The sequence below is a fragment of the Cryptotermes secundus genome, unplaced genomic scaffold, assembly GCF_002891405.2.
Source record: "Cryptotermes secundus unplaced genomic scaffold, Csec_1.0 scaffold3511, whole genome shotgun sequence".
NCBI lineage: Eukaryota > Metazoa > Arthropoda > Insecta > Blattodea > Kalotermitidae > Cryptotermes > Cryptotermes secundus.
In genome coordinates this window covers 29,590-37,768 of record NW_019722457.1, presented here as the reverse complement: position 1 = coordinate 37,768, position 8,179 = coordinate 29,590, and the positions used below count along the sequence as shown (strand labels likewise).

Sequence of the window (8,179 nt, the reverse complement as noted above, 5' to 3'; positions counted from 1 at the left end):
ACCAGCACTGTTAAACACATGTTTTTCTTTAGAAAACAAGAGACAGGACCAACAGAATAATTTTTTTAGTTTATCACACCCACACAACCATGGAATAGCCTCATATAAACTGGTACTGAAATGCCGTGTGCAAGATTTCATTTTTAGATTAGGCTTAGGTGCACCTTCTTCTATTATCTTAAGTTTCTCATTATAACTGAGTGAACTGAACAGTGTTTGAAGAAGTTTTTCAATCACACAGTGATCACATGAAAGTGTCATGTTTCCATTTGTAACTTAACAACAATCACAAAAACATTCACAAAGTTATAATTACGCAAAGCAAAACAAATTCTGTATCAAGAAAAATACAGAATAATAACTAAACTGACTTGTGCATAAGTAACACGCTAACACCTTCTTCTGAAAATTAGTAAGCAAGCTTTTTTACTAACAGCATTTTCAAAGTCTCAGCACACAAGGAAAAATTGTGTAACTGTAAGGTCACCGACTTCCAACTGCATACTGCAATGCCTTACGGCCGGCAACAGTGCTGGAAGCATTCCGTAACGTTTAGCTAAGCAACAGACTCCTCATATATGGCAACATTGCAGTCCCAGGTGAACCAGAATGAGCGTGGAAGCGAACAACCTGTTGCTTCCTTGCGCGTTTTATTTTAAAGTTCCCTGCATTTTGGAAGAAAATAACTGATCTATCCTGATAAATGGTTTATGTAACACATTAAAACTTGCAATATTCTCATTATATGTAATATATGTCCTCAGCTTAATCAATATTTTGAAGTATGAAATATTTTTTCAAAATTGAAAAATTGCCAGAAATGTTTTTGGTTGCTTTTCTATAGGGAAGCAATGCTTCCACCACATCCATGTACCATACACCCCTGCTATTATCAAAGGGACTATTTCCACATCCTAGGTTTTTTACCTGTATGGATATATGGAAAATAAAGGAATGAATGAATGAATGAATGAATGAATGAACTATGATTTGCCTTGTAGGATTTTACTTCCAATGGCAACACCCATAGCTGTTCGGTGGTAATATATTTGTCTGCATTTCTCGTAATACTTTTTCTTCAGATATGTTTCTCCCCTCCCCATAATGATTCTTCAAATTTTACTTACAGATTGTGTATTTTACTTTTGCCTTGTATGATCATTGTTAGTATAGTTTGCTCGTGTATTACAGACCATGGAGCTTAGTTCTTTTTAGTTTATCATCATTGTAGGGTCATGCCACAGGCGTTTATAATGGTTTCCCTTTCTTGCATTATAATTATAAGGAGAATGGATGGAGCCCCTTTCTTAAAAACATTCTTGTTAATACAAAACGAACCTAAAGTTTCTAAGAGAAGGGTACTGTGTAATGTAGAAAGTAAATTCCAAAAATATGAACATTTAAATAATATAAAATGACCTCTCAGTCCTTAAATATAGACACCAGGAAGGGGTATAAATTTTATTCGGTCTTAGCCCCATCTGTGCCTATGCTCACAAGACTACCGGTAGATGTGAAGATGAGAGAGAGGTTGTAAATTCCTCTAACGTGACATGTCGGTAGCTACCTTACAGGCTACATAATATGACAGAAGGCTGCAATCTGAATCACAGAATGGTGGATTAATTTTGGTACATTAGTCCAGTTAGCTCAGTTTAAGTGGTTGAATTTGTGTTCTTCACTTTCAGCAGAGCATCTGTGAATGGTTTACTGGCATACCTCATGGAAGAGTACCAGAAGAGAGTGCTAGACTTGAACTAAGCCAGTGATGCCAGTCCATGCCATAGCTCAAGTGGTTAGTTGCTGGCTTCCCACCGAGGCAGCCCAGGTTAGATCCCGAGTCTGGTCAAGTGGGATTTTTGGTGGACAAAGTGGTGCTGGGGCAGGTTTTCTCTGAGTACTTCAGTTTCCCCTGCCAATCTTCATTCCACCAATTTCTCCACAATCACCCTCACCTTTGATCTGGGGCTGGTACAATAGGCCAGAAGTGATCACAGTATGAGATACTTAGTCCCACCTCACTAGCAATAAAAAAAGTCACTGATGCTGGAACACAACATTTTGACAGACTTGCTTGCTGTATAGGTAGCCACCTGCTCTCGCTGGTTTCTTGCTTGGCTGATTTTCAATCCTGAAGTTGGAGGTGATATGTTCCCCTGAAATGTCAACTCATATACAGACTGCACAGTGCTATATCCCAGAAAATGGCAGATTTCATAGCAGTATTGTTTACAGATCCAACCAATAGAAAAATTAAAAAAATTGACCGCAGTTACAATTTTGGGAGATGGTTTCATTTCAAAGTTAACAGCTGTTAATACGTTTAACTTGAAGAGAACAAAATATTTGGAATTTTGTAACATTTGCAGTGGCAATAACAAGCTGGGTAACTGGGAATAATGTCCAAGTATTTGAGCATCCTGTTCGCAAAATTGTGTTAGGTGTATATCAAGTGTGGAAATAACATTTCGCAAGTTGGTGAGGATGAGTATGTCATTTGGACCCACATGTATGTTTCAGAGTCCTCAAGAATTAATAGGAACATTTAAGTAATTACATTGTTTGTGAAATAAAGGAGGAAATTTTCCGCATATAAAGAGGATGTTGAGTCTTTATGGAAAGGAATAAGTTTCTGGCATACAAGATGTGGGATTAATTTGTACTTTTTATCTTTTTAAGTTGGTTATTTAACGACCTTGATATAGTCAATATCAGCTCCCAGTAAAAGAAGGTCATAATAAACTAATTACTGTGCCGTCAAATTATTAGGTTATCCGTGTGCCCTTCCTACCAGACAGGTCACATTTTTCACATTCCACTTAGGTCTTGGCACATGTACGAGCAGTTTAGCTGTGTTGGGTGTTGCCTATAGGTAGAAGGTTTAGGTTAGGGCAGAGGTTACCAATTTCAGCAGAGCTAACCAAGACTTTTGTAAACATGAATATTATTCAGGAATTATTGACTTATTGAGTTTTTTTAAACACAGCATTTCAGAATTTGAATCTGCTTCTGTGGGCCTAGTGAAGAAGACTAGTTCTTTGTAATTGGCTGAATTAAGTGGGGACCTTTCATTTCTTACATTCATAACAGAAACAGATCCAATTTCTGAAATACTGTGTTTAAAAATCTCAGAGTACACCAATTTGAAGAACATTGGAAGGAGGATTTATTCCCTATATTTTCATCAGCATATATTTGTGAACAAACGTCCTCTAATTGAAAGGAACAAATCCCAAAATCACTTTCAGATGACAGATAAATATTTGAGTGCAGTGTTAATTGCCATGTCCATGTTTACACCAAATGCTGGGAAGCTTGTCAGCAACTGCAAGCAGCACCATCTGTCACACTAATATGGTGAGTAATGACATTAATTATGCATATTGTAAATTACCATTAACAACATGAAGAGAAGGGAAGAATCAGGAAGTTTTGGCAAAAACCCACCTTGGTACATGACAGAGGTTGGCTTCAAAACCAAAATATTCTGAATGTTAACCCATTCTAGGAATTCTGACACCAGTATCCATGATATAATACCCCAAAATAATTTTTATGTAAACATGCATTTCAGGACAGTGTTTCATGGAAAGTTTGCTTAATATGATTGCGGCCAAGCACAGTCTAAACTAATTTTAGTGCTGAAACCGAACTTCACAATGAAGGTAAAATTACTAGAATGGGATGGGTGAGGCACATATGCCAGCTGAGAAGTGCAAAGAACGTTTTGGTAGCAACACTGGAAGGAAATAGAACAAGTGCAGATGGGATAATATTAAAATAAGACAGGCTTGGATGAACTGGATTCATTTGGTAAAATGTAACATTAGGCCCTGAATCAGTATTGACTCATATTTAAGTAGTAATAGTAGGCTAACCTGTTAAGAGAGAATGTGTGGAAATTTCTGTGGATTGAAGGCCTAAATAACAAGGAATTCGTCAAAAAATAATGTTACTCATCGAACAGCGCAGATTCCATTGTTAAATTGCCGGTCGGATGTAACTGATGTGATGAATGTGTTTTAACCAATAATCTTGCGACGCACTTCTGCAGCCTCAGAACGCTCAGACCCTCAGACCCCTCAGACCCGCTCAGACAAGTAGAAGTAACTGTCATAGGGGAAGGGGGAAACATGGGATTATCTGCCATCTCTACTCAGTCGGACTGAACTAGATAGAACCAATCACAATACGACTATTGCAATATAGTGAATCGCATTTGTGTGACGCAATCACAGTGATCACAGTATATCTTATGTTAACGGTCTGGTTGGTCTGATATTGTGATATATCTTGACTTGCGAGGTAATTGTGTCCGTGTGTAAAATGTGTGTTTTAATCGGCTGATCAAGGTGGAATGTATTTGATTTTAAGTGGATTCTTTGCCAGTGGCCTTATATTTTTTTAATTCCCTTAGTTGGTGCTGGAGTCCAACTTGGTCCGCTCGGCACGGCAGCCACTGATTGGCCTATTGTAGCCTGCCCCAGGTGATTATGATGATTGAGAATTTGGTGGAATGAAGATTGGCAGGGGAAACCGAAGTACGCGGAGAAAACCTGCCCCGCGCCACTTTGTCCACCACAAATCCCACTTGACCAGACCCGGGATCGAACTCGGGCCGCCGCGGTGGGAAGCCAGCGACGCCAGCGACTAACCGCTTGAGCTATGGCGCGGCACTCCCAGTGGTTTTGAACAGAATCCACGTTTTCGCGCATACTGTTACAGACGTACGTATGAGTAATAGTATGAGGGGTGAGGCATAAAACTGACCCTCGCACTGCGACCTTCGATGATCTATTATGCTTCACCTTTGGAATAATATTACAGACGTACGTACGTTTCAGTGAAGGTAGGTTTATGCTGGCACATCAGTATCGATCAGTATGTTGGTAACTGGTACCTTACGCTTTTACATGACGAAAGCCACATAAGGCAAACTATAAGATATATTGTCAAAAACACAGAAAGACTTCTCGTGTTCATCTCTTGACAGCCGCAAAAACTGTGTGTGACGATGGTGTAAGTTTCCCATGACAGTGGAGGTGTAAACTCGCCCAACCTAACCTATTAGGAGTCGATGTAAATGAGACACGCTTAGACAAGTGGCCCAGAATGCCTGGAGGAAAAAGAAGTGATGTGTGGGAGCAAGGTACTTTGTTTTATTTGAGAGTGTAATTTATTTTCCGTAAGTTGGTTAATCATAGGAAGTTGTGAAATTTGATTGATAGGAATGGTTGTCTGCGTTAAAGAAGTTGGATAGTTGTAAGGAATATCAATGTTTATATATCATGCAGTTTTGAATGTGGGGATATTGTATAAAGTGTGGGAGTTTGGAGGTTTTTGGGAATGTGAAGGTTTATAAGTATTAGAAATACTTAAATATGTGAGATATCTTGAATACATCTTGGATACATAGTGATACGATGCACCAGTTAATCTAACTGAGCTGTGTCATAATGTGCAGTGAGGCGATGCTTCAACTGAAGAGAATGTCTTGGGTGCAGACTGACATTACCTGCTCCTTTAAATGAAGAATGTAGCTGTAGACGATAGCGACACAGCTCAGTTAGATTAACTGGTGCATCATATCACTATGTATCCAAGATGTATTCAAGATATCTCACATATCTAAGTATTTCTAATACTTATAAATCTTCAGATTGGTCGTCCGTCCATTTCGGTGCCTATACCTAGATGTAAACCAGGCCAGTCTTCAGGAAGACCATTCATTCATTCTTTTATTAATCCTGTAGATCATGATACAACGATATAGGACAAGTCTTTCAGCTAATATACATTATTAAGCACTGTGAAGTATAGAGTTTTGTAAGTTTTAGGTCCTTGGGAATTTTGAAGAGTTGGATGTGTGCAAAATGTTTCTGACAGCATGAGCCTGCAGTGTCTTGGTCATTGATATTATGCCCAAGTTGTTATAACCTCAGGTAACTGAACCAGTCCCTTCCCCGCCCGAATGCACAGTGATGTGAATAATGAACCCAGAGTGTCTCTACCATGCTGTTATTGTAGGAAAATTAATGTTATGTTGGTGTGGGCTTCTGTGGCATAGTATTCATCCCATGTAAACGAATTTCCCTTTAATCCACTGGTACTACTTGTAGAAGTAGTATTATTATTTGTGCCCTATTAGTGAAACATGTAGCCTGTACAGTATGTATGTATTTGTTCATTCACTGTGCATGTACACTTTTTTTTTACATATAGGATTGTTTCTTGTATATATAGCGAGTATATTGTTAGTATCTTTAGATTTCTAAAGCTATCCGTGCACAATCTCAGATGTTTTAGCCCTGCAATATATCTTACTGTCCTTTTTTGGAGTACAAAAATTCTTCTAGTGACGGTCTTAGCACTATGTTCCCATACCATTATTCCATAAGATAGATGAGGATAGATCGAACCGTAATACAACATTCATCTTTCATTTAAATCGAGTATTTTAGATAGCCTGTTAATTATGAACAGGTTACGGCTAATTCTGCTGCAGGTTTTTTCAATATATAATTCCCAGCTCAAGGTACTATCTATTACTACCCCCAGGAAATTTTACATTTGATATTTCCCTGTTCCTTATTATGATTTGTAGATTATAAATACAAACCACTCTGTCCAATGTGACGTATAAGTTTTGACTTATTTCCCTTACATGTTTCGGTCGTTACTGATCATCTTCAGAGGGAACATCATTACGAACTGGAAACTACCATCACAATAGGTGTTTTGATTTAAAATACATACACTTATATGCTATAATGCACAGTACGCATAAAGTCGAACATTTCAAAATCACAGCAGCTTCCTGGTATTGTAAAGTTTTTAAAAGTTTCTAGATGTTAATTTAAAGAACCTTTATTGTCACTGGTTAAAATTTTTTAAACCATGTAGGTTCGTGTCCATACTCCCATCATCCTTGTATGGGGCAAATTTTGTGCCGCCTGTCTATCTTGATGAGGTTATTGATGTCGTCCAGGGTTTGCTCGTGGCTTGCTGTGTTGTTTTCACTGTTGACAGTGAGTTTTAGATGGATTTATAAATAAATTATTTGTCTCAAAGTATTGCTCTATCACTCCTATATTATTTGATGTCGTATTTTGAAGCTCATTCATATCTTCTCCTACATTCAGTTGATGTGTCATCAGCATACATTATTGATCTGCCTTGTGTTAGATGTGGGATATCGTTTATATACAAGATGAAGAGTAATGGGCCAAGGACCGATCCCCGGGGGGACTGCATATTTCACTTGGAGGCTACCTGACAAATATTCTTTCATACGATTGCCTTCTGTGTGTGTTACTTTTATGTGTTGAATTCTGTTTCTTCTTTTTTTTTTGTCTCCTATTTTTTGCAATCTGTAAAAGTTACAATAAGCAAACGGTGGAATCATATAATATTGGCTTGTAGGAGGCTACTCATTAGTAGACACCTTTCGTATAATAATCAGTACAGATTAGTTGTGTTTGCAGGAGTAGAACTTACATCTAACTTACATGTATAACCTTAATCTAGCTTATATACTAAATATAATGCCTAGAATCTGCCCAGCAGATCATTTGGCGCGAAGCGTTTAAGTCTTCTGTTCCGAATAGGATGGCTCATGCGGTCTGTTGCTAGTGCGTTTGGATGCTTGTTAAGTCTGTTACTATATTTAACACTAAGTTGTTTTATTTATTCTTTGACTGTAGTCATACCAAGGTCATTCCGGATGACATTGCTGGGCACATACCAGGGGGCGTTGGTTATCATGCGAAGTACCTTTGACTGGTAGCGTTCTAGTATTTCGATGTTTGAGTTTGAGCTCGTTCCCTACAGTTGGATTCCATACATCCAAATGGGCTTCAGTGTAAACCAGTAGTTTGTTGTCAAGTGTCAGCTTGGAGGTTCTTCCTATTAACCAGTATAGTTTGGTGAGTTTTAGGCCTAGTTGTTTCCTTTTAGTGTAAACATGTTTGTGCCAAGTCAGCCTTCTGTCAAGATGCATCCCAAGATATTTAGCTTCTTCTGCGTGTGAGAGGTGGTGGTTGTTCAGATGGACAGGTGGCCAGGTCTCTTTCCTGGTGGTGAACGCAACGTGTACTGATTTTGCTTCGTTGGGTTTTATTCTCCATTTAATAAGCCACTGTTGAATTTTGTCCAAGTTGCTTTGAAGGATCTGGGACGC

At 38.4% G+C, this 8,179-nt stretch overlaps 1 long non-coding RNA gene across 1 annotated transcript in view; it reads left to right on the top strand.

Annotated features, from left to right (window-relative positions):
- The first annotated feature begins 4,607 nt into the window (after window positions 1-4,607).
- The window catches only part of LOC111861535, a 31,508-nt gene continuing 27,936 nt past the window's right edge, over window positions 4,608-8,179 (top strand). Inside the window, exon 1 of the long non-coding RNA XR_004512692.1 lies at window positions 4,608-5,149. This is a non-coding gene — a long non-coding RNA (uncharacterized LOC111861535). The remainder of the gene's footprint in view (window positions 5,150-8,179) is intronic.